The following is a 24,352-nucleotide window of genomic DNA, read 5'->3' on the forward strand; positions in this document are numbered from 1 at the left end:
AAACTCGTATACGATGATATAAGAAACATCGAGGCAGAAATTCCAAGTTATTTCAAATAAGGAAATTGAAAATTCCAAATTTTCGAAAATAAAAATTTCTTCTATTTTCACTGGTACAAGAACATTCACGAAGAAACGTAATCGAAATCGTGTAATACTTTCTTCACGAGCATGTGTGTCCTAACACTTACAAACGCCAGTGTGTAGACACGTTACACAGAAATGTTCGGTACAGTCACAATCGAGCAGGATTCTAATAAATTGAATATTATTGATTTTCGATGGCGAGTCACCCTGTCGGTAGGCAAATACCTACAGAAGAATTTCTCGTAAGCTTTTATATTAAATCATTCTGATTACAATTTGCGAGAATCCTTTTAAACGCAGAGTCTCGTCGGAGACTTTAATAACCGGTGACGATAAAAAAAATTCCGCTCCACAATTCTCGTCGACTCTCTTCTTCGCCGATGGAATTAATCGAATGGAACGTTATTGTTGAAAAAAAAAAAAAAAAGGAAAAAGGAACAACAAACTGAAGCAAAATGGAGGGGAAAAAACTGTGATCGACGGAGCTGAACTTCAAAGGCAAAATACAAATCAACGACTTTCGGTCTGACGAGTTTACGCAGCTTTTCAAATACGATACGAATTTTTTCCCCGGATAATTGCGTTTACGGTATTGTCGCGGTTCGAAAATCGTTCAGAAACGACGATTTTTTCCCCCTCTGTTCCAGTCGTTATTCAAAATTAAATCCTGTAAACATTCGCGATTCACAGCTGGCCCGCCATTGAACCGCGATAATTGGAAAGAAGCATTTTGTCTCGTTTCCGTTCGGCGAAAACAAGTCTCGCTCCCATCGAGTGGAAAATAATTTCCTCCAATCGAAACGTGAGGAAAAATAGAAGCAAAAATCAAACGTCTTTTTCCCCTCTTTTCCATTTACGTTACTCCTGATAAAGGATTACGTTTGACACAGCGTTCGCGTTGAAGAATCGCGACTCGATTATCAGATAATTAAACCGTCGGCAAAGAGTCGAACGAAACGCGATAGAATCGCGCCGGGGAGTTCTCCCCGATAAACCTTTTCGATTACCTAGAAAATCAATTTATTTATAAGCATTATTACGCGTACGCGCGCTCCGTAATCAGTTGAAATTAACAGGTTGAGCGGCTCGTTCGTTAATTATTTCGCCGTCTGTAATGCTAGCAGCCGTAGTAATAATAATAACGATCGCGATAATGTCGACTTTAATGCGATACCAGATCACAGTCACCGGTGTGTTCGTTACTCGTGTGCATGTGTCTGTGCAACGCGAATCAATAAGCACAGGTGAGGGAAAATAAGTGGAAAAGGTGGCTAGGATTTAATTCCTGGATAAATAAAGCGCGTGACCTTAGGCGAGAGAGAAAAAAAAAGGAAACCTTTGACTTAATACTACAGGAAAGAAAAAGGAAGGAAGAAACGTCTGCAAACTTTTTATTTAAAACTAGGTGAAGTAATTTATGGAGAGCGTCTAAAGACGAAGGGATCGTGGTAAAAATAAAGTTGCATGAGCGACGTGGTAACACAGGTAGATGGAATTAAAGAGCAGATAGAAAAAAAAACCAGCAGATAGAATTTATCAGGGAAATTCTCTCGTGTCAAGTTCACATTTTCCACCTCTGGCTTATCGATGTTTATAAATACCCGTTAAACCGGAGAGGCAGGTTGTACACGTCGGAGAATTTCAATGGCGTGTATGTATGTGCGTACACTACCGGCTAAAAGTATGGAATCACCTGTCAATTTTCATCAATACCGAAATCTTACTAATTCTTTGTAGATTTGAAATTGACGTTGCGGAGATCAGTCGCAGTTTATCTCATTTCGACGGATTGGAACGATAAAAAATTCTTAAAATTGCAAACTTTTTTCTGTAAATTTCTGCGTAACATGCAACGCACACAGTGATTCCAAACATTTGACCGGTAGTGTATGCATAAGGGATATCATTTGAACGGTGTACAAACGCAGTCTGCGAAACGGAGAGACTCAGGACGTTCTCCGCAGGAAGGAAGTCACTGATCACTATCCTAAGCGCCTCTTTCAGCCTCCTTCTACCTTCGCTGTCAGGACAATTTTTCCACGTTACACGCGTTCTCTGCTCTACATCACGATTTCTGCCGCCCGAGCTCTCGTATCGACGTGGTACCTCGTTCCCAAGTGTGCAGAAAACTTCAATGGGATTTCCTGAATTACTCCGACCTCCCATGTGCGTCTCCGTAGTAATATCCGATTTTAACTCATCGGAGAAACGTTAGGTCGTCGAACGAATTTTTTTCAACACTTTTTTCCATTACGAACAATTCTCCGGTATATATTTTCGTAACAGTCGAACTCGAAGATCAAACAGAAATTCTTTTTATAGCTCCGCTGTTTGCACGGTTTTTAAAAGCGTTCCTCCCGATAAAAATAACAGGCTTCTGCTCGATATTTGCCCAAACGCCTGCAAGGTATCGAATCCGTTTCGCAAATATTATCCGCTGTGCGAGAACTCCGCTCAAAGTCTGCCGAATGAAAATACAGCTGCGCGCTACTTTAATTACTCGAGATTGTTGATTGTCATTTCTCGTATATTTTGTATCTCGTCGATATGTATACAGGGGCAAGGTCGCTGTTTAATAACACTCGAAATACGCGTAAATGAATTTCCAGGCTGATGATTTTCGCGGAAAATATGTCGCGAATTCTCATAAGCGAAAATACGTGTTTGTGACTTCTGGGAATTCATAAAGCGAAATTTCTCGGTACGCGAGTGTAGCGATATTATTTAAGTGGTCTTTGTTTTTTGATAGGAATATCGTTTTATTTATGAAATACCTTCGTTTCTGACGTTCGCTCCTACAATCCTTTTTCTCTTTTTTTGTTGTTAGGGATTGGGTTTATGACATGGACGCCTGGTTACGCTATTTTTGAATGCGCCCCCTTTTTGCTTCGCGTTAATTAAAATTTCCTTTCAAATTGGCGACGAAGCTCGGGAAGCGTTTTATGGCTGCAGAAAATTAAAGTGTCTGCGGGCCCACATACCTTCCTGGTGCCCACTCGTGAACATTCGATAGACATTGACATGTCATAAAACCTTTCGCGTCACTCTCACCGCCCAAAGTCCCGTTACGAGCGAGCTACCCCTTGGGCCTCATTCCCCTGCCATCGCGACATACCACCGCCCTGCCAACTTGAAAATTCCAGGGTGGGCGGTATGCTTGCGGGCCATGGAGGACTGTCCAAGGGGGTAGAATTACACGAGATTGTTGATTGTCATTTTTCGTGTATTTTGTATCTCGTTGATATGTATGAAGGGGCAAGGTCGCTTTTTCATAAAACTCGAAATACGCGTAAATGAATTTCCAGGCTGATGATTTTCACGGAAAATATGTGTTTGTGACATCTGGGAATTCATAAAGCGAAATTTTTCGGTACGCGAGTGTAGGGATATTATTTAAGTGGTCTTTGTTTTATTTATGAAACACCTTCGTTTTTGACGTTCGCTCTTACAATCCTTTTCTCTCTTTCTTTTTTTTTTATTTCTTCAACCTGAAGATTTTGTAGAGCCGCCTGGAGTGAGTGCTCCTCATGCTCTGAAGAAATGTAGGAGACGTCAGTTATTCCGAAGATGGATATTTGGTGTAAAAACCATGCATGGGCATATTCGTGCAGGAAAATTTCCAAAAAACTTCTACAATCCTTTTTTCTCACTTCGCTCTTGTCTTTCGTACTCACTTACACACGGTCACATTCGATCACAGTTTTGTACACGCATTCAGAAAATTTTGCCACGCGCCGATTTTTGGTCACGACGTCGCTCTTATCACGCGTGCATTTCCATTCAGGAGAACTGTCACTCCAAACACTCTTTGGTCGCACTTCACTCGATCCGAGTATCGCTCTTTCAACGTAACATTCTTATCTCACATCCTACGCAAGGTTGACTCGAATTCGCGTTATTATAAGAGTAGCTCGTAGGAATTTTTCATCAGGTTGCTTTTGTTCGTACGACAAATTGGTCGAGCAGCGCGAAAAGGGGATTTCCCGTGCATGTCGAAGATTACGATCGGTAATATCGCCTGTAAATCCCCCCCGTACAATGAACGAGAAACGTATACGCGCGTTGGAATGGTGGCGGACAATTTATTCGATTCGCGCTCGATCAGTCGGCGATTCACACCGACGAACCGTGTCGCAGCCGCACACAACCCTTGCAATTTGTAGCAGCGAAAAGATTCGTCCTTCATTTCCGCGTGTATATACGGTATTAGTTCTAACCGAGTGGCTGTCGAGTGGCCGCTGTTATAATGTAGGTCGTTGAAATTTATCAGCGACGCTCCTCTCGAACCTTCGATTTCACTTTTTCTTTTTTCTTTTTAGAGTGTAGTTAGCTTGCGTACACGTTCTATTGTGTATTCGTACTGCCGACAGTGTTGAAGGAGAGATATTTACGTAAGGAGGGTAGAAGAGAATTCGTTCGAAAGGTGAGAAATATTAACGAATCTGACGGAATTCAATTTCACGCTATCAATGTTGATCGTTACAAATCCCATGCAATCTAGGAGCGTGGCTTTTGAAGTCGCCGGTTCTCCCAGAAGTCGAGCAATCTTCCCGCAGAGAGACGTGTGTGGTGTGCGTGCATGTGACGGGCAATTTCTCAAGAGAATCCGAACGCTACGACGATTGCACGCTTAATGCACCTCTGTCACGGTTTAAGGGTAGTTTTGCAGGGATTTTCGAGGGATCTTCCCGATCGCGAATTGTTCGCACACTTTGCTATTTCTGAGATTTGATTCTAGAGTAGGTGCGCGTATCTTTTGTACGCTATTTCAAATTTTTCTTTCTTCTTTGGAAATTAATACTGCACCTTGCTATTCTCTCTTACGTTGCGAAAGTGGATTTGTTTTGAAATCACCCTTTAATTAGAGGAGATTTGCGGAAATTTCTGAGAAATCTCCAAAGTGGAATTTAATTCTCGAGTTCACAAATCTTCGTTTGTAAATTAATATTGCACCTTCAATTCTCTGTTGTGTTGCAAAAGTAGTTTCCTTGAAATCACCATTTAATTAAAGTAGATTTGCGAGGGTTCCCGAGAATTCTCGATCATGACTTGCTCGCAGATTCCGCTGCATTTGGAATTTAATTCTGGAGTTCATAAATTAATATTACACCTTCAGTTTGCTTTTACACCACCAAAGTGGACTTCTCTGAAATCACTCTCTAATTAAAGTAGATTCGCGGGGGTTCCCGAGAAATCTCGATAATAAATTCTTCGCATGTTTTGTTATATCTGTGAAATCAATAATACACCTTCAATTTTCTTCTGTGCTTCAAAAGTAAATTTCTCTAAAATCATCCTTTAATGGAAGTAGACTTGCAGGAGTTTTGGAGAAATTTCCCAAATTTTTCTATTTCTGGAATTTAATTCTCGAGTTCACAAATCTTCGCTCATAAATTAATATTAATATAGAATTGATATAATATTAATACCACGAAAGCAGATTTCTCTGAAATCACTCTTTAATTAAAGTACTTTTGCGGGGGTTCTCACATTCTTCTACATCCGTGAAATTAACAACACACCTTCAATTTTCTTTCGCGCTTCAAAGGTAAGTTTCTCCAAAATCACGCTTTAATTATCGCGTGATTGTTCGGAAACGCGGCTTGTCAACGCGCCCGCACGGTTGTCGAATCGTTATTAACACAGGGAAGGCGGTAGACATGCGGGAGAGAGAGAGGAGAAAGGGTAAAACGTTATGCAGATCGAAATTGGATTTCCAAGCGTGTGGACGCGGCGGGCAAATTCGAGCGGGCCACTTTCGTTCCGACAATCGAATGAATTACATTTCCATCGGGTTACCTGGTGCACAAGAGGGTGTGTGGGCGGTGATCCGTCGAGCGCATAATGAAGTTACAGTATGTCGAACTCCTGGCACGCGAGTAAAATTTCCCTGTGCTCTCCTGGAAAAATAACCACTTCCTCGAAAGAGCCCGTCACGTTCCTCGAACGTTCAAACGTTTTCTGTCCGACTAATTTTCCAACGACAAAATTCAACTGGATATTGAAACTCTTGCTCCCTTGAAATTGCACCTTTCTACTCCATAATTTTTTGCCATTTAAAAATTCTACTGAAAGATGAAACGTACAAACAACCCGTTCGCTGGTAATAGTCGATAATTTGTACGTCGCTTTTGCCCCTTTTCCGTTTTTATTTGTTTGTTGGGATCCGGGTTGGAGACGCAGTTACCGATTTGTACTTGTACCGATACTTCATTTCGGACGTTTCGATGGTACAACTCGGGATACAACTGTTGTTTCGTGACTTATAAAACACGCGACTTGCGGAAAGAATGGCCTGCCTAATGTACGAATGCACAAGATGAACCTTCTTATCGTTATCGTTTTGGCGGCGAGAGGGTTGCTGTGGCCCTTACTTGCGGAATGACTAATTGTAGGTGACCCTAGGAATTTGGGCGACGAAAACAAGCGTGTGTAAGACGAATAAAATACAAGCGCTTAAAGAGACGGCTAAAATAGCGTGGTAGTTCGTTCGCTGGTAACTATTGGTAAAATTGTGTCCGCTGCTGCCCTTTTCCCCGTTTTTATATATTTCGTCGTCCGTTGGGACCGTGCAAGCCTTGGGGTGAGGGTGCAGCCTGCGCTATCCTTGTTTTAGGCCCCCTGCGGCTTGGCTCTCGCGATCATCGCCTTACACGTGACTAATCTGGTGACTAAATAAGGTGAATCTACAGGCGTTGGGACCGCGCAAGCCTTGTGCTGGGAGTGTAGCCTGCAGTCATTCTTGTTTTAAGGCCCGCGGTCATTGCCCAAGCGCGTCGTATAGCGCAGTACGCTACGATAAAAGAAACTTCTCGATATGCTTTTTCCTCCTGGAATTTTCACACCGAGAAACCTCGATGAAAAGACACACGACCGAACTGTGCTTGGACGTCCAACCAGTTGACAAGTGTCAGCCTTAATAACGTCCAGCTATATATACGCATCGTATTATCGTGCAACTTCTCCGTACACTCGAGAACGGTGATTCTCTTATGATATATGAGCAACGACCTGGTGAAATCCATCAAACACGGTCGTAGTATGAAGGAACGAGGAGCGAGGGGACGAAAAAGGGCCGATTAAATGGCGAGGCAATACTTTTCACGTTGTCAGATCACGCGAGGATCTTTTTCCCTCGGCGAAATGGCACGCTGCTGCAATTCCGGACGCTTCCAGAAGCAATATTAAATTCCGTGAATTATTAGCGACGCTCGATCGCAGCCGGCTTTCGATAAATCCCCGTGTAACCTACCTGGTTGAATACCGTTTACAGTACCCCTAGTAGTATATAAATACGTTTCGTCACGTATCGTTACGTGTTCCATCGACGCGTATCGTAGATAAAATTCTCTATCCCTTCGTATTTCAACACGTTAAATTAGAGTCCTACAAATCGATGGAAAGAGGCGAAGGAATTACGCGAGCTCGTTAGACCGTGTCGTTCGTGACGGTAAGCTAACACGCGTGAAACAAATTGAAAAGCTCAGATCTCTACCGGGTGGAGAAAATCAGTCGCGTGAACAATTTCGTCGTTATAGATCGTATACTCGTAACACCACAGGGTAGGTGTGGGCAAACTCGGGAACAACGGTGCGACGGGTTCCAGACGTTAATTAAAATCCAACTTCCAATATCGATCGCGGGTGTGAGAGTGGGTCTCTCGCGTGTCCCCTATTATCAAACCACCCTGTAAAATCGTAACGATTCGAGAAAGTTCGAGTCACGAGCAAACCAGCCATAAAATAGCGGCACGATAACGCGACGATAATGATCGCTAATGTCATCCAACAAGTGGATGAAGCAGGCGTGTGCGCGACGACACACATCAGGCTTGGAACGTGAGGCCATAGTAGTCCGAGTCTGTGTACGGTCAGACGCGCTCTAGCGCAGAAACGATTACAGAGGATGGTTCGCGCCGTGTGTGGTGGTTACAGTTGCGAAGCCACGTCCGCGCCAACCGGCACACACACACAGGTGTGTACACGTGAACAATACGTGCATACACGTGGAAAGAGTTGCAGGTTAGAGTGTTAGCGCGTGTGTGTGTCCCGCGACGAAACTACAGCTCGTGCATACACGGACAAAGAATAGGGGCAGTTGGTATTGATCCAAGCGCCACCCTCTTCATTCGAGACCCAACTACACGAGCACGGGCCAACTCACACTGTCGAGCGTCTTGCCAGTTTGTGCATCGGCTTCTGCAAAAAAAAAAAAAAGAGAAGAAAATGGCAATAACGCCTATACTACGCGATCCACTCTCTTTCAATATGTTAGAGGTTTCTAAGGAGCTTCTTCCTTAATTTCCACGCTATTCTTGTTCTACGTTCTCTCCTCTCTCTCTCTCTCGTTCTTCCCACTGTCTCTCATCACTGTGCATTGCAAGTTGCACAAAAATTCCCCAAAAATGTTAGCATTTATAATAATTTTCCAACGAATATTTTATTATTCAAATCAATCGAAATGAGATAAAGTGCTATTGATCTCCACAACATGAATTTCAAATCAGTAAAGAATTAGCAGCAGATTCAATATTAATATAAATTGGCAGGTGATACCAAACTTTCGGCCGGTAGTGTATATGGTAGATTTGTTTGCCTGCATAATATCTGCTCTAATGGTATATCGTCTCTTCTCTGTCGTTCCTCTCGCCGTGTTTTTCCCCGTCTAACCAACCACCACGAGAATCGATGCATTGAGCCTTGAACTTTCTTCGGTCTGTCGCTCACCGGCTCTACGCACACGCCAGCTTTCCACCTCTAATTCTCTCTAAATTCCTCTCTTGCTCTTGCTCTCTCTCTCTCTCTCGCGCGCTCACTCGCAGTGAGTTCTGTCTAACGCTATTTCATCACCTTCCTGCCCCTCCTGCATCGTTTCTATCAGCCACTCCGCCAGCCCACTCTAACTCTAGCCGGGCTGTTTGCACGGATTTGGTTTTGCGTATATCGAATGTCGATTCCATCTGCTTGTGAATTTCAGCCGTTTGGCAGCCCAAGGTTCCCGAACAGCTGATACCCTGGGAAACAGTACCTACGATTCGCGGATTCTCCAGTCCTCTCTCTCTCCCTCTCTGCTATCATTATCGCCGAATTTATTGGGGAAGCGTAAAAGCTTGCCATTCGCGCAGAGCGTATTATCGATTTTCGTTAGCCCTCCCCACTGCCCGCTCTCTCTCTCCTTCGAGTTTTCTCTATGCACCAGCTTTTTGTCCAACGTACCAGCTGCCATATTCTAGCTTTCGGGATGCTCGAAGGTCAGTTTTCGCGTAAATTAATCGAGACAAACGAAGGTAGTCGCACGTATTAAACCCTTTATGAATTATTCTGATAAAATCACGAATTTCTACCAACACTATTACCAACAGAGAACAATTTTCGCTCAAAGGGAAGATAGAACGAACATAGTTCAATTTACTAAATCGATAAAACGGAGAACAACCGCGTTCTCTTTCCACTCTCGTGAGATTTCTTACCACGATTCGACAGGGGTTAGAGTACTCCGATGATGGATTTTCCGTGATTCGGTGTTCTCTGTTGTGGTAACGCTCCCCGGTCATCGACAGTGTGAAAATTCCGCAGTCTGAAGCAGCGTGGCTGCGTGCTGTGGCCTCGTCGATACCAACCACCAACCGAAATAGGATTTCTACGGGCAAGATCAAAGAGACGTTGATGAACTCTCCGTGCTCGTAACGGTGTAGTGGAAATGCCCCCGGTCAGAGATCATTGTTGTCGACCCCGGGGAAACTCGGTGATCGATTATCGGGAATCTCCATTCTATACGTGTACACGACCGCACGGCTCTCTACCTATCGTTGTGTATTGTTTTTCCACCTCTCGAGTAACTTCCTGGATATCTGATCAGCTATGCCGATTGTGGTTTTAACGAGCTCTGTCTCTTTAATTTCGGATAATTGGGGTCTGCGGGAGTGTGTATTCGAACAATTCAGCAATGCTGAATTATTCGCGGAGATTACCAAACGGAGGAAGTGAAACTTTTCGAATTGATTATTGAGTCTGTCCTTTCGAAGTGAACTGTGTGGAGTTGCGTGTTTGTTTTGGTTTTCGCTGCCTAAGTTTCTAGGGTATTGAAGTGTAGCTGTGTGCAAGTGGATTGTTCAATTTTGAAAAATTGTAACATGGAAGATATCATATTTTTTAGAAATTGCATTTCTTATTGAAGATGTGTTTTCTACAGAAATAGTCTTTAAAATAGCGATGAACTAAATTAATAGAAAAATTGAACGTGGATTGCACGTTAACCCTTTAACGCCTAAATTAAATTTTTTTATGTTTGATCTTTGACAATGTGGTAAAGCAACGAACTTAGAGCGATCAGTGAATATGAATTGAACTGTTTTCCAAGAAAGAAGCAACACTGCAAACTACCTCTCTTTGAAAAAAGTTCAAATGAAAGTGTCGTTCAAGGAGGATACTAAGTATTAAAGAGTTAATACAATCAGACAAACAATTCCAAACTTTGCCAAGTATTTTATATCACCTTTCCTTCCAATTTATCTTCTATTTTTAAAACTTTCTTCTTTCACAATGTTTGAATATTATTTCCAATTCACAACGACCACGTTTGATGTTTGACATAATTTTAAACAGACAAACGTCGAACAACCAACGAACTAAACTACCTTCCCTATAAATTACCTCTCTTTCAAAAAAGTTAAAATTAAGTCATCCTTAACCCTAGTGCATTCTTAGTTTCGACTGTACACTTAAGACTTTTGGGTGAAAAAGTACCTAAGACCTTATGTGAAACAATTTTTGTTTCCAACGCGACATATGAACCTAGACGATAAACGTCTAAAATAATGTTAAGGAACGTAAACTTGATAACAGCAAAAATGACTAAAAATATAAAAAGGCGGTGGGTCAAAAAAGACCCGAAGACCGCTCTAGGATTAAAGGAGCATCTTAAACTTCAACGGAGTTAATACAATCCGAAAAATGATTTCAAACTTCGCCAAGTAGTTCAGATCAATTTTCCTCGCAATTTCTCTTCCATCGTGGAAGAAATTCTTCCACAATGCTCGAATACTATTTCCTATACGTGACGCGACCGCGCATCGTCGACGGATAGATCAGGCGGCAGGCTCGCGTGCAGATAGCGATCGTAAAAACGCGCATGACGCGAATCGTAAATACAAATCGAAGCTAGTTGATCGCGCGGCAAAAGTGAACCAGAGCGTATCTGGTTGGTCAATCGACGTCGCCCTGACCAGCGCAAATACGGTTGCCTTAACGCGTGAAAAAAAAATGAAAAATGAAAAAAAAAAAAGAAGAAATCTCGCGCGTTCGCTATAACAGTCGAAGCTTATATACATACATCCGCATCGGATGAAAAGTTCGCATTATCCGTGCAAATATTTACCCGTTTCTCGAATCGACGCGAAACGAACCGTTTCCGTTTCTCTTCCTCTACCGGCCAGCGAACTTTATCGACACGTCGCACACGACTGAATGCAACCCTCTGCTATATATTCAAGAAAAAAAATTGCCTATTCAAATGTACATGTATATAGCTATATAATCGTAGCTTCGAATCTTTCTCTCTCTCTCTCTCTCTCTCCGGCTAACCCAAATAAAATCACACCGACTTCAGTCTTTTCATTGTAACTTCTGGATGAAAAAAGAAAAAACTTCCACCGTGTGCTTCCTGCCGTCGACTTCCGGTTGGAAGCTAACCTTTCACACAGGATCAATAGCCAACCGTGGTGGCATATTCTACTCTCGTTTCACCCCCCCGCTTTGAAACATTCATTGTGAACTGACGAGGCTTCGTCATTCGCCGATATTACTCCGCGATCGGAAGTATCGTATCGTTCAAAGTAATCGTTTATACGAGGAACATCGGTGATGCATTAGAGGACAGAGAGGCTGCGATTGAACGATACAGATTTGACGATAACGAGGATATTGAATTTGTGCACGCCGCACGCGACAATCGCGCAATACACAGAGAGAGAGAGAATAGACAGCAGAGGCTGATGGAAGAGGGACAACGTGGCGCAACGGTCGGTTGCAATCGAGCCCCGTAAATCAATTTGCAAGGCTTTGCCGGTCGTTCACGTAATACGTGTATGTACGACGAGGGACAATAAAGTTTCCAGAATAATTTTGTTTCCGTCAAAATGGTAACAATGTAAACGGTTACGTCCCCCTATGTTGTATAGCTTGGTGGTGTACCCTCTTTCTGTATGCGAGAAATAAGCATCGTCGATCGTTTTCTCTTTTTTCTGTTTTAGTTATCGTGGAAGTTTAGCAAGTTCGGTAACTCTGTTACGTGAAAAATGGAAATTTGGAAGACAAAATTGTGGTAACATTTTTTGGTGGAAAATGGGGAATTATCGGTGGAGATTTGTGATTATTTTTTATTTCCTTGAGTAAATGGGGTTGCGAAAGGATCGCATTTTCGGTCAATTTCTGAAATTCAACGTAATGTAAAAATAGGTGTGTTAACCCTTTGACTTGTTTACGCTTTAACAGAGAAATATTCACAGTGTTCTCTGAAAATTATAAACGCGCATACATTTTTCGGGTGAAAAATACTATATTTTATGACATCTTTATTTCCTTGAGTAAATGGAGTTGCGAAAGGATCGCATTTTCGGTCAATTTCTGAAATTCAACGCAATGTAAAAGCAGAGTAATGTTAACCCTTTGACTGTATTGCGCTGTAACAAAATTATTTGCTGTGATCTGTAAGACTAAGCAATTACAGACATTTAAAATAACGTCGGTTCTATGTCGATGACTATGTGCGATACTGTGTGGGCCGCTGCCCTTTTCCCCGTTCTTATACGGTTCTTCGGCCGTGAGGACCCTGCAAGCCATGGGGTCGGGATGCGGCCTGCTGCGCTCATCCTTGTCTAGGGCACCCTGCGGCTCGGGTCCCGTGGTCGTTGTCTAGGCGCGTCGCACAGCGCCTTACAATATTATACGCGTCTCGCATATACCAATGCGTAACATAAGGGCGTATCTGTACGCGTTTCACAGTCAAAGAAAAGTGAGGGTACAGTCTTAAAATTGTTACTTGGAAGGAAGTAGCTTCATATCGGCTTTTCAAACGAATTATTCTCGACAGTTTATTGTCAAGCCTTTGGTACACAGGGTGTTGTAGAGGTTGGCGGCGTTGGCGAGCTTGCCAGCCCTGCGGGAGAGAGGCAGACACTTGGGGGCTAATCGATAACGAGCCTTGACCTTCGTAGGGCTGCCCTGGTGCATCGCTCAAGGCAGCCTCGTTCCGCAGCGGGGAATCCGTCGCTGGATTAATATCCAGCGGTCGGTTGTTTCGGAAGCTGCGTTCAAATCGTTCGATTCGTTCGTTGGAGATTGTTCTTCACGACTGAGAGGACGGATCTTATCCCGATGGCTTTTCGATTAATATCAATTCTCCAGTCGGGGACAATTTGTCTCGCAACGATTTTCCTTTTAATTCGCTCCTTTGAAATTCTCATTCTTTACTTTTTTATCCCCTCGTCCATGATTGCTTGTTTCTTCTTCTCCTCCTCCTATCCTCTTCACGTTTTCCTTAGCCTCGACTCTCTTCTCCTCCTCGTTCGTTTTGTTTTTGCAGATTCTTTCGTTTAGCAGGTTTAATATTCGCGCAACGTACGTCATCGTTAGATATTTGCGATGCTTCACCCTCCGTTTCATTTTCCTTTTTTTTTTCCCAACTGCCCCTCTTCAGTGTTTATTTTCCCTTCTCGTTTGATACGTTGATTGAGTTTTATGTGTACGCAGCCGGTTTTAAAATGAACGTGAGTCGCAAAGCAAGCAAATAATATCCGTTTTCTTATCTCTTTGCTATCCTGTAATCGAGTACGCTTCTTTTCTCTCTCTCTCTCTCTCTCTTCGTTTCTGTGATATTCCTACGATGTATAATTTATACCCGGAATATTTCTCGTATTATCTCGCTTATTGCATTTATTTCCTTCTTCCTCTGTATTACGCATTGGAAGAACGATAAACGAGAATCGGAAAACAGATGCACAGAGTAATATTAACCTTATTATTGTGGATCGGCTAATAATACTTAACCGCTGAATTACAGTCTGGTTTTAAAGCCGGCTGAATATGAATTAATTTATAAATATATCGCTTACTGATTTCCACGGGAATTCAACGTCTCGCGTGTGTATCAAATAACAATTAATCAGCAATTTTCGTTTCAACGCTGCCGCTGTACACGTTTATCGAAACGAGGAGGATTTATTGTGAGAAAATCCACGTAGAAAGTTCTTTCACGATTTTACTTCCAATGGTTTCCTAGTGCAACAGGCACGATCTCCTCGGACTTTTTCTTCTTCTACGTGGATTTCTTGTTTCTTCCTTCGTTACGTTTGTGCTCTTTCAGCAGTCCGTAATTACGGCCAGAACGTGTACTTCCCCGTTGATTGATCTTGATCTGGCTTTTCCCGTTAGTTCTGAGCTCGTTTGATACACCATTAGTTAAAAGCAACATTAGTTTCTTGGTCATTTTTCCGTCTGACGAGTGCGATGAATTACATTTTTTTTAGAATGGCTGTGTGTTGGTGTGGTTTAGTGTTTGTTCTATGGTGGAGGTTTTTGAATTTTTATGTTTGGAAGAGCAAAATTTTAAGATTTTGCGAGATCAAGGCTTCGATATCCTTTAAGAGGCGTAATAACATTGAAGAATAGAGAAGGTGGCTTGGTGAAGAGCGTAAAGTCCCGGCTTGCCATCCCGGAGGTCTTGGGTTCTCGATTCCTGCTTGGGTGGATTTTTCTCAGCTTTCATTTCAAGCTTTCTGTGATTTATAAATATCCAGAAATTCTCTACTCTAAATTCTGAATTTAAAAATTGAAGTTTAAATATTCAAAATTCGAGTCAAGAATTCTAAATTAGAAAATTCAAATATTAAATATTTTCAACTCTAAATTTAAATACTCAAGATTTCAAATTCTAAGTTTATAAATGTTCTAAATTCAAAGAGCGCAAATTTCAAAATTCGAATATTTAAAGTTTCAAATTCAAAGCTTAAAATTTCAAAATCTAAATTGAAAAATTCGAAAGTTCGAAGTGTAAAAATTCCAAGTTTTACATCGAAAAACCTCGCAACAAAGCATTCCGAAATTCACTTCAAATTAACTAAACCGAATCACTTTCACCCCTTGTTCCTTTTCCGTCATACAATCCCCGTAAAATAATGTTACCCGGCTTCATTAACATTCTCCATCACAATGTGTTTCCCGGACACGCGAAGCATTGTACGTAAATCGTCACCTCCGGTCGAATCAAAACTATTGTTTACCGCTGCTAAGCGTGAATTAATTGTTCGTTAACGATCTCCCCGATTAACAGCTGTTGATTCGTGTTGCGTAAAAACGGAGAGAACCGGTCTCTAACTACGGTTACCTAAAATTGGCCTCGTTACTTTTCAACGAGTAGCAACAGCACGAAATTACTCTTTTTCAACGGCGCAACCCTGAAAGAAAGAAGATTTATTCATCGAACCACGCCTACGTTATGTGTATAAACGTGGTTGGAAATGACGTAGTCTCTTTCTTCGACGTCTCGAAACGAGGGAAGACGTTGCTTTCATAATTCAAATCCACGAAGAAGAAAAAAACGCACGAAAATCTCGCCGTTTCAGCGTTATTCTGTTGCACAGGATGAAGAATGGGTATGATTATCGCGTACTGTCACGCCACTAAATGCTCTCTGCGAAACCGGATTTCACGAACGATAGACGATCGTATACACAGGTATCGACTAACTGTCAATGTCGCGTGCATCCGAAATCCGTTACTCCTAAATTCGTCTCGTGTCTCCGGTTCATGGTGTCTCGACTCTCTACTATCTTGCTTACAATTCTCCAGACGGTTTTCATATTGTCCTTCTACAGAGCGGAATATTCTTCCTGTTTAACTTCATATCCGATAAAAATGATAAATTTTACAATAAAAAGTTAGAAATTTAAAAAAATGCAAAAATTAAAAGGCGTCGAATCTGCGAGTTAATTAAAAAGGATTATAAAAATTGAAAAATATTTTTATCACTTTTGTTGCCTCGCTAATCGGCTATCTTGTCCGTGTTCATTTCTCTGCTGTTTATTTTCTCTGTCCATGAATGAATATCGACAGTATATCGATACGTCGAATAATTTCATTCCTACAGTCTGGAATTTATCGTGTTATTATGCGTGAAATATTTACCTCTTTAATATCTTTTTTTTTGTTCTCGAAATGCAAATATTTGTAGGGTAAACCTGGATGATGTATCAGTCAGCTGCGATTCGAATCAAACAATTTTATAAAAGCCTCTCGAGCGATTAACTTTCGCAGCGATAAAATTCACTTGGCAAACAGGAACCGGAGATTAAACCACCGAATTGGTCGGATCAAATATTTTCCACCTTCTGTGTGTTTGTTTATCAACTTTGAATGTTTGTGTGAAACTTTGTGTACGCTATGATGTAACGTTGATTTTCTTGGAATTTTGTTAAATTTATTCTTAGAAACTGTCTCTTCTGTAGCTACTGTGTAGTCAATAATTTATTATTTATTTATTTATTTAATAAACAGGATAAGTCCTATTAGTGTACAGAAAAGTGTTGCAGCGAGTGTAAATTACAAAATAGTCTTGTGACACGTGATCTTAAGTGAGTTTAACAACGGAATTTCTAAAATTCCAGTGTAATTTAAATAAATTAAATTTCTCAATTTAAATTCTTTTAAATTACATATGAAAAAGTCCAAAGTTGTGCAAAGTAAATTTACAACTACGCATACACAGTTTAACAAATATTACGCCGAAAAACCAGTTTTATAACCCAGGGAGAAAAATTCGGGAAAATCTAAATCTCGCAGGGACATAAAAATTTAGTAATAACAATACGACAAACTCGAGGCTTCTAGAATTCTACCCAGGCAAATTAAAAATCGACACTATCTCTGCATCGCATAGTTCGAAATACGCCTAAATAACACGCGGAGTTCCTTTTCTACTGCGAAGCGAATAGGACGGTAGAAAAGTGAGGGAATTTAACCCCCTAACCTACAAAACGTGTCAGACTCGTGGCAGAGATTCTGGTCAAAATGTGAGAAAAATAGTTATATTAGTAAGAAAAATTAATCATAACCCTATCTTTCGTTTTAATTCGCAACACTGAAAATAACCACGTACAATTAATTTGTAAAAAAGAAAATTACCTTTTGTTACCCGATACAGTACTAAAACAAAATGGCTGACACTTAGATGCGATGTCAGAAAAAAAATCATAGTTCAAGGGGCTAATCGATAATTAAGTAAGAAAAAGGATAAATAAACTGAAAGATAAACCTAAATAACACCTGATTTCTACCCACAAAACGACACAATCGAAATCTCCAAACAAACCACTGTCCTCCTCAAATTTTCAACAAAATCTCGCGTTGTTCGATATTTCGAACGAAACTTTAGCCAGCCAGCCAGACCCAGCTGTTGGCTCTAATTAAACATTCTGTCTCTGTAATGAATGAAAGACACGTGCCTGGCGTGGTAGAATGCACGATGTGAATACGGAATCAGTCTGTGCCGAGCGCGTTATCGCGATCGTCGCGATGAAAAGCGGCTAAACTGTTGCTCGTGCGGTAAACACGAACCGAAACAACCACGCGTGCTCGTTTTTCCACCCCCCTGCAGGCTATCAGAAACCATGGCCTCTAAAACTTCCGGTTGGTTAAGCTAGTCGAGAATATCACGCTCGACAGACGTCGAAAATGAAAGGGAGAGGACGATCACCGCGGCGATACCGCGTTCTCTTAACCCGCGTTAATTAACCCCATAATTAACGTCGCTCGGTTGAATTATTCCGCGTGAATCGTTTCACGGCTTCCTTCCGTCTCGAAGGAAGCAGTTTCCTCGTTAACGAAGAGTAACGAGGATGTTTCTAGAGCGTCAAGGTCCCGTGAAACGCGTCGTCTCTTCTTCTCCTCTGGCTTGTGCATTATTTAAACGAAAGGAAGTAAACGAAGAATCTAACCGAGAGGGAGGATTAGCGTAACTTCAATTATGCGTGGCACGATGCAACGGTAGCTCGGCGACGACGACGTCGTCTATCTGGCCCGTTAATCGAGATTGAAAGTTTTCTCGTTACCTTGGAGACAATCTGAAAGTCGACGACGCTTTTCTTTGCACCTCCTTTTGCTCGCCTTTTCACGCTTTTTTTCCCCCGCTGTCTTTCTTTACTTTATCGATGCCAGAGCTACTTGCTTCCACCTTATCTTCAACGCTTTTGTTTCTTGTTTCTTCTTCTTCTTCTTCGCTTTAGTGCCTGTTTAAAGGAAGAGGAGATGAAATAATGGCCGGCATAGAAGTAGCGATTAAGGAGGCTGTGCCGGAATTCATTATGATCGAGATGAAATTCTTGACACGGCCTAAGCGGGGGACAATTTCCAGGTTGAACCTGACGAAATTGCCTCTTTTGCGAGCGTTAACTGGAACGATCGCGCTGATTTATTCTTCTCTTCTTTTTTCTTTTTTAATTGAAGGTATTAGGTCGTGTAACGTGAAATGTCAGATTTCCAATCATTCGCGAATCGTTTAAGTGATAAATTGAGTGTTTGATAAGTTCCGAGTTTTTTCGTTTTAACTTAAAATTTATGTCATTCTTGATAAGTTATTTTTGGAAAATTTAAGGATTGTAGGGCGAACCAAATAAATCAAAAATCTTAATTAACCCTTTCACGACCAGTGAGTCGCGTATGTCCCACTTGAGGACTCGGACAAAAACTGATCTCAATTTAGTGTTGATTACAAACGCGATGACCGCTAAATAAATCACGAATTTAAAAAACTAATAATTCGGTCACATATGACGCCTGTGTTTCACGCGTCTTGTCACTCTAACCTAATTATCATAACTGACTTCCTTTTTACAAAATTAATATTAACACGTTCCGTGCCGCGTGGGTCGCATACGCCCCACTCTGGTCTTTTTTCGTTCAGGCCATTTGATATTTCGGCCTTTTCCTTCCGCTAACTTAAACTATGCAACTACGGCGATAATTTGTTAAAACAAAAATTTTTCCTTTGCTCTATAGCATATCTTAAACGTTACCTTTTTCTCGATGACAATGATTTTTGCAATCTTATAAATATTGGAAGACATATAAGGTGAAAAGCAAAACTGTGTCCGGCACGGAACGTGTTAAAAATGTTCTCAGCCAAACTCACATAACTCATTTGTCAGCACACTTGACAATCGACATCTCGCATATCGATCTCTCCCTAAATACTTTCCTGCAGAATAACGTTTATTCGAATTTAACCTTCGACACTTCGTTGCCGCCGCCGTGGCGACATTGTAAGATATATTTTTAAGAAAAATTGAACGCCTACAAAGTATCGTCCACAGAGGCGCACTCGCAACCATTGTAAATAGTCTCGGAGTAGCCCATAGTAAAAATGATTCAGAGTTTCTGGTAGAGGTCATATTAAGAATTGCTCGGAGTGCAAAGGGTTAAAAAACAATTTTCATTCCCCTCTGGAAAATTGGATATCTAGTCGACCTTGTAATTCCTCCAATACGAAGAACTAACAGCAAAGATCTCAAGAAAGGATAAGGTTGGCTTAAGTCAAACGCACAAGGCGAAATTGCAGGGTGTGAACTTAATTAATTCCCGATTAGCGGGTAATCGTGCATCCGTGCCAGCCGATCGATACACCGCAAACTCGAAACGGCGAGTATCTGCAAGCCAAGTCCCTGCGAAGGTCAATCCTGAGCGATTTGCATCTGAAAATTCGGCGACTGGCCGAAGGACAACAGATGCCTCGAGCTTAACTGGCACACGATCGACGGATCCGAACGATCTTCCTCTAGCAGCTTTGATTGCGTCCGGGAATGTTTTATGAATTATTTATAAATCAAACGCGACGGTATCTCTGGCTTCGTGGTCGTTTCGCCACGAGGAAATCCTCTCCGCTCTCTCGATTTTCACGTTTCTTCGCTTTCATAAATCCTCCGGGGTATTTCTGTTTGTTCATTCCCGAGAAAAACAGAATTCAGTTTATAAATTGCAGCAATTGTAAGCATTCTACCGTAATTTTTATTCTAATTCATGTTTCCATTTTTCCTCTGTTCGCCCTTGTTTGTAAATCCTTTGGTAGCTTTACGTTTCTTTATTCTTCGAGAGAAAGACATTTTTTATGAATCATAGCAATTTCGAACGTTCTATTGTAGTTGCTATTTTAATTCTCCTTTCCTATTATCTGTGTATTTTTTTTTTTTATAAGTTTTTATAAGTCCTTCGTGTTTCTTCATTTTCGAGAAGAAAAATGAATTTTACACGCAATATCGAGCGTTTTATTATGTTTTTCACTCTAATTCACGTTTCCATCTCCTCCGACTGTTCCCTTTAATAAATCCTCCGCCACCTTTGTGTTTTTTCCATTCCTGAAAAAGGAACAGAAGAAATTGTATAAATTCCAGCAAATTTCCACCGTTCCACTTTTAATCCTAATTTTCTCCGTACACATCCGTCACAGAATAACTTCAACAAACGTCACGTTCTTTCTCATCAAGTGCTCGCATAAAACGCGGCGAACAGCCACTGTGTACGAGGAGAACTTTTACGAAGAAGTCGAAAAAACAATCCCAATTCCGTAATTGTTCCACGAAGTAGCAAGAAAGAAGTCAAGTAGAAGGAATGGTGACAGAAGTGTGCTAAGGTCTCGTTTCTCATCCCTCTCTTCCATCCACGATTCTTCGGCTCTAAGAGCAAATACAAGCACGTCCCAGTTTTCCGTCGACACGATATACCGTGTGACAAATTTACCAGGCGACGATATTTTGCGGCCACCTCGGAGTGTTTCACACGCGCTGTTCCGTCGTGTCCGTTCCCTAGAAACTCGTTCGATGACGAACGTGCGTGTAGCAAATACTTCGCAGGCGTATGTGCTTCGGTGTCGTAACTTTATTCAGGTTTACCGAATAAATTGCCTTATTTTTCACTCTTACAATTTCTGGATGTGATGTGAACGGAGTCTCGTTCCGCACTGGCTTACTGTAACATTGTTAGTGGTTCTGTTCCTTCCAAGGGCCTGTACATAAGGCGTTTTCCCTTGGAATAGTTGGACGTCAGGTGGGGATAATTTTGAGGAGCACCTCTGGATAGAGGACATCCTATTTGGGGTGGAAGCGGGTGGAAAAGGTTGTTTTGAGTTATTGTCGAGCTAAGGAATGTGGAAAAATGGGGAAAAGGGTCTGTGGGCGGCGGGAGAATAAATATACGCGTGGTCACGTTTGAAATTCTTTATTCCGAAAACAAGGTGAAATGTCTCGTGTGGTTAGCTGATGTCGTTCCAGTCACTTTCGGCGGTTGACTGCCCTTCGCGTCGTCGATCGGGACCATGGCTGCCCTCGGAACGGATCTCAAGTGCCTCTCCGCTTTCCGAGGACAGCCATCGTTATCGGCCCGCCACGACACCGACGCCGACGAACGACACGTCCGCTGCGTGCGTCTCGCCGTCTAAGTCGTGTATATAATGTGGCGCCGTGCGCGCTGCATGGGCCGCCACAGGTCTTATCCGTGATGGACGGTGTCCTGAAGGGAGAAAAGGATCTTATCCGCGATGGACGGTGTCCTGAAGGAACGTGCGGAGAGGGACAAAGGAAAGAAGAAAGACGGGGGGATCCTGTTCATGACGGACAGTTTCCCGGAGGAGCGCGAGGATAGTACCTTATGTTTCGGTGATCTTAATTTGCTATTGCGGAAAATGGGGAAAAGGAGAAGAAAACACTCTCGGTAGAATAAGATCCTGTCTGCAGGAGGACTCTTGATAAATTTACTCCGCCGTTGGTCGGAACACGCGTGTTTCCTATATCCATATCAGGTCTTCGGCAGGTGTCTTCTGAGTAAAAAGAGAAGCTACATAGACACCTTAAGCAACGTTCGAATTCGCGTAGCTTCCAAGCTCGCCTTGAACTTGAAACTCGTCCAGGCGAATGATATGCGCATCTCTGTTAATCCGATTATTGTGTGTACCGTGACGCTCGTTATCGCAGTTCGTTTGGCGTTAATTAAATTTCTCTCTCTCTGTATATATTCCTGGGAGTTTCTGGAAAAGCCTCGCAACCGTGACATCGAAGTTCGAATATGGAACGAAAACACGGTTTGGAAACAGCGTTAAACTTTTCCGAGGTGTCGCGACGCGAGAGAAGCGTCGAGTTTTCAAGGTGAAACGCGCTAACGGGATTTCGATGAAACGTTTTCCAACGGAGAACTGTACCCGTTCGAGGATGAAATGTTCCGTGAGACTTTTCCTAGTGAAACAGGCACAAGGACAACTTCATCTTTCTCTTCCTCTTCTTCCTCTTTCTGACTGTTTTCCAGCGAATATTCTCTGTCAGACGAAAGTTCTGCACCGAGTGGTAATTGGATAAGTTAATTGGTCGAAGTCTACGTGTTGGAAAGTTTCTCGTTGCAATTTTGTCGTAACGAGGTGTATTCTCGAGGATGAAAAATCGTTAACGTAGACGTGGAAGCGCGTGTAACGTGGTATCAATCACGGTAGTGTGTCAGTGGAATGTAGAGAGGAAGACAAAGAAGCTCCGTAAGCTTCCTAGCTTCGCTTGGACAGTACCGGGTTAAAGCAATCGACAGTCGACGTTCTTTTCATCCTTAGATTCGCTTAAGCGTGGAAATATCAAACGTGAATGTTGTTCTTCGGTTGTAAAGGATTCTGATTACTTCTGTCGTGTCATCCTTGCGTCTTCAGAGTAATCTCGTAGGTGACAGTCATGCCTAACACTGGAACTACCAATTGGGTAAAAATGAGGCATTAGCGACTTTCCGAAAATGAATTTTTCTGTAACTAAAACTATATCCGTGCGAATGGAAGTATACATACATGTAGGAAACAAAGTAGGAAAGTTAGAAACTTTCTTAACTTTTTAAGAAAGTTGCAATAATAGGTACTTGCGCCAGTATTGAACGTTCACTGTTATTTGGAAAGTTGCTAATGGGTCGGTAGTTCCAGTGCTAATTATCTTCTGTGGGTATGGTAGTACGAGAAAATTTTTATACGTAATTTAAATGGCTTCAGAGTGTGAATAACACAAAAGGGAAATTTTTTTTATCAAAGAAATGGTAAAAAATGAAAGGAAGTTTCATATTTGATTTAAAATTTCAGAGACGAAGGTCATGTTATACATATTTAAATGCGCAAGAATGTCTGTTACAACGCACAGTAGAAAAAAACGTTTAAAAAATTAGAACAAAAAATGACATTTATGAAAAAATTTTTCTTCCATCTTATTTACCCTTTGAAACTATTTAAATTACGTATAAAAATGTTCTCGTACCACCATACCTACAGAAGACAATTAAGTATCACACCCTGCGTATCGTTAACCCTTTGCACTCGAGGATTTTTTAATGTGATCGACCAGCACACTTCTGCAACGAAACCTGTGAAACCGAATACAGTAATGTCTCCACAAGTGTCAGTCCGCAAGGAACCTATACCTGACACTTGTAGACTCAGGGACTACGTTTTCGAGCCTCGCGCCCGCCTTTGTAGTTTGCCGAACGTAGACAAGGACAGCGAATAAAAGATAAGCATAAAACATGAGTCGAGGCAACCAAGCGATTTAAATACCAACTTTGCGTATCGTTAACCCTTTGCACTCGAGGATTTTTTAATGTGATCGACCAGCACCGAATACAGTAATGTCTCCACAAGTGTCAGTCCGCAAGGAACCTATACCTGACACTTGTAGAGTCAGGGACTACGTTTTCGAGCCTCGCGCCCGCCTTTGTAGTTTGCCGAACGTAGACAAGGACAGCGAGTAAAAGATAAGGATGAAACGTGAGTGGAGGCAACCAAGCGATTTAAATACCAACTTTTTTCATTTTACGTTTTTTTATCCCGAAATTTTTCTTAACATATTGATGAGATTTTTCTGATGAAAATGACATCAAACACGATATAATTTGAACAACATTTACTTATTAACACGTTCACTGTCACGCCAGATATTTCACTGTATTGAGATAAAACAGACGCCCTGTACTACATTACATAGAGTCGGCCTACCGTTTGACTGCCAGTTGGAGAATTGGTCTGCCGTTTGACTGACACTTGTAGAATCGGCCCTACATTTGACTGACACTTGTAGAATCGGCCCTACATTTGACTGACACTTGTAGAATCGGCCCTACTTTTTCTTTACGTGGAGGCAGGCCGACATTAAGTTAATAACTCAATAAGTATTAATAAGTAAATGTTGTTCAAATTATATCGTGTTTGATCTCAT

At 41.7% G+C, this 24,352-nt stretch overlaps 1 protein-coding gene across 1 annotated transcript in view; it reads left to right on the plus strand.

The window, feature by feature from the left end:
* Positions 1–24,352, plus strand: part of LOC108576047 (synapse-associated protein of 47 kDa) — a 124,236-nt gene that overhangs the window by 36,982 nt on the left and 62,902 nt on the right. The window lies entirely within an intron of this gene.

The sequence above is a fragment of the Habropoda laboriosa genome, unplaced genomic scaffold (assembly GCF_001263275.1).
Source record: "Habropoda laboriosa isolate 0110345459 unplaced genomic scaffold, ASM126327v1 scaffold309, whole genome shotgun sequence".
NCBI lineage: Eukaryota > Metazoa > Arthropoda > Insecta > Hymenoptera > Apidae > Habropoda > Habropoda laboriosa.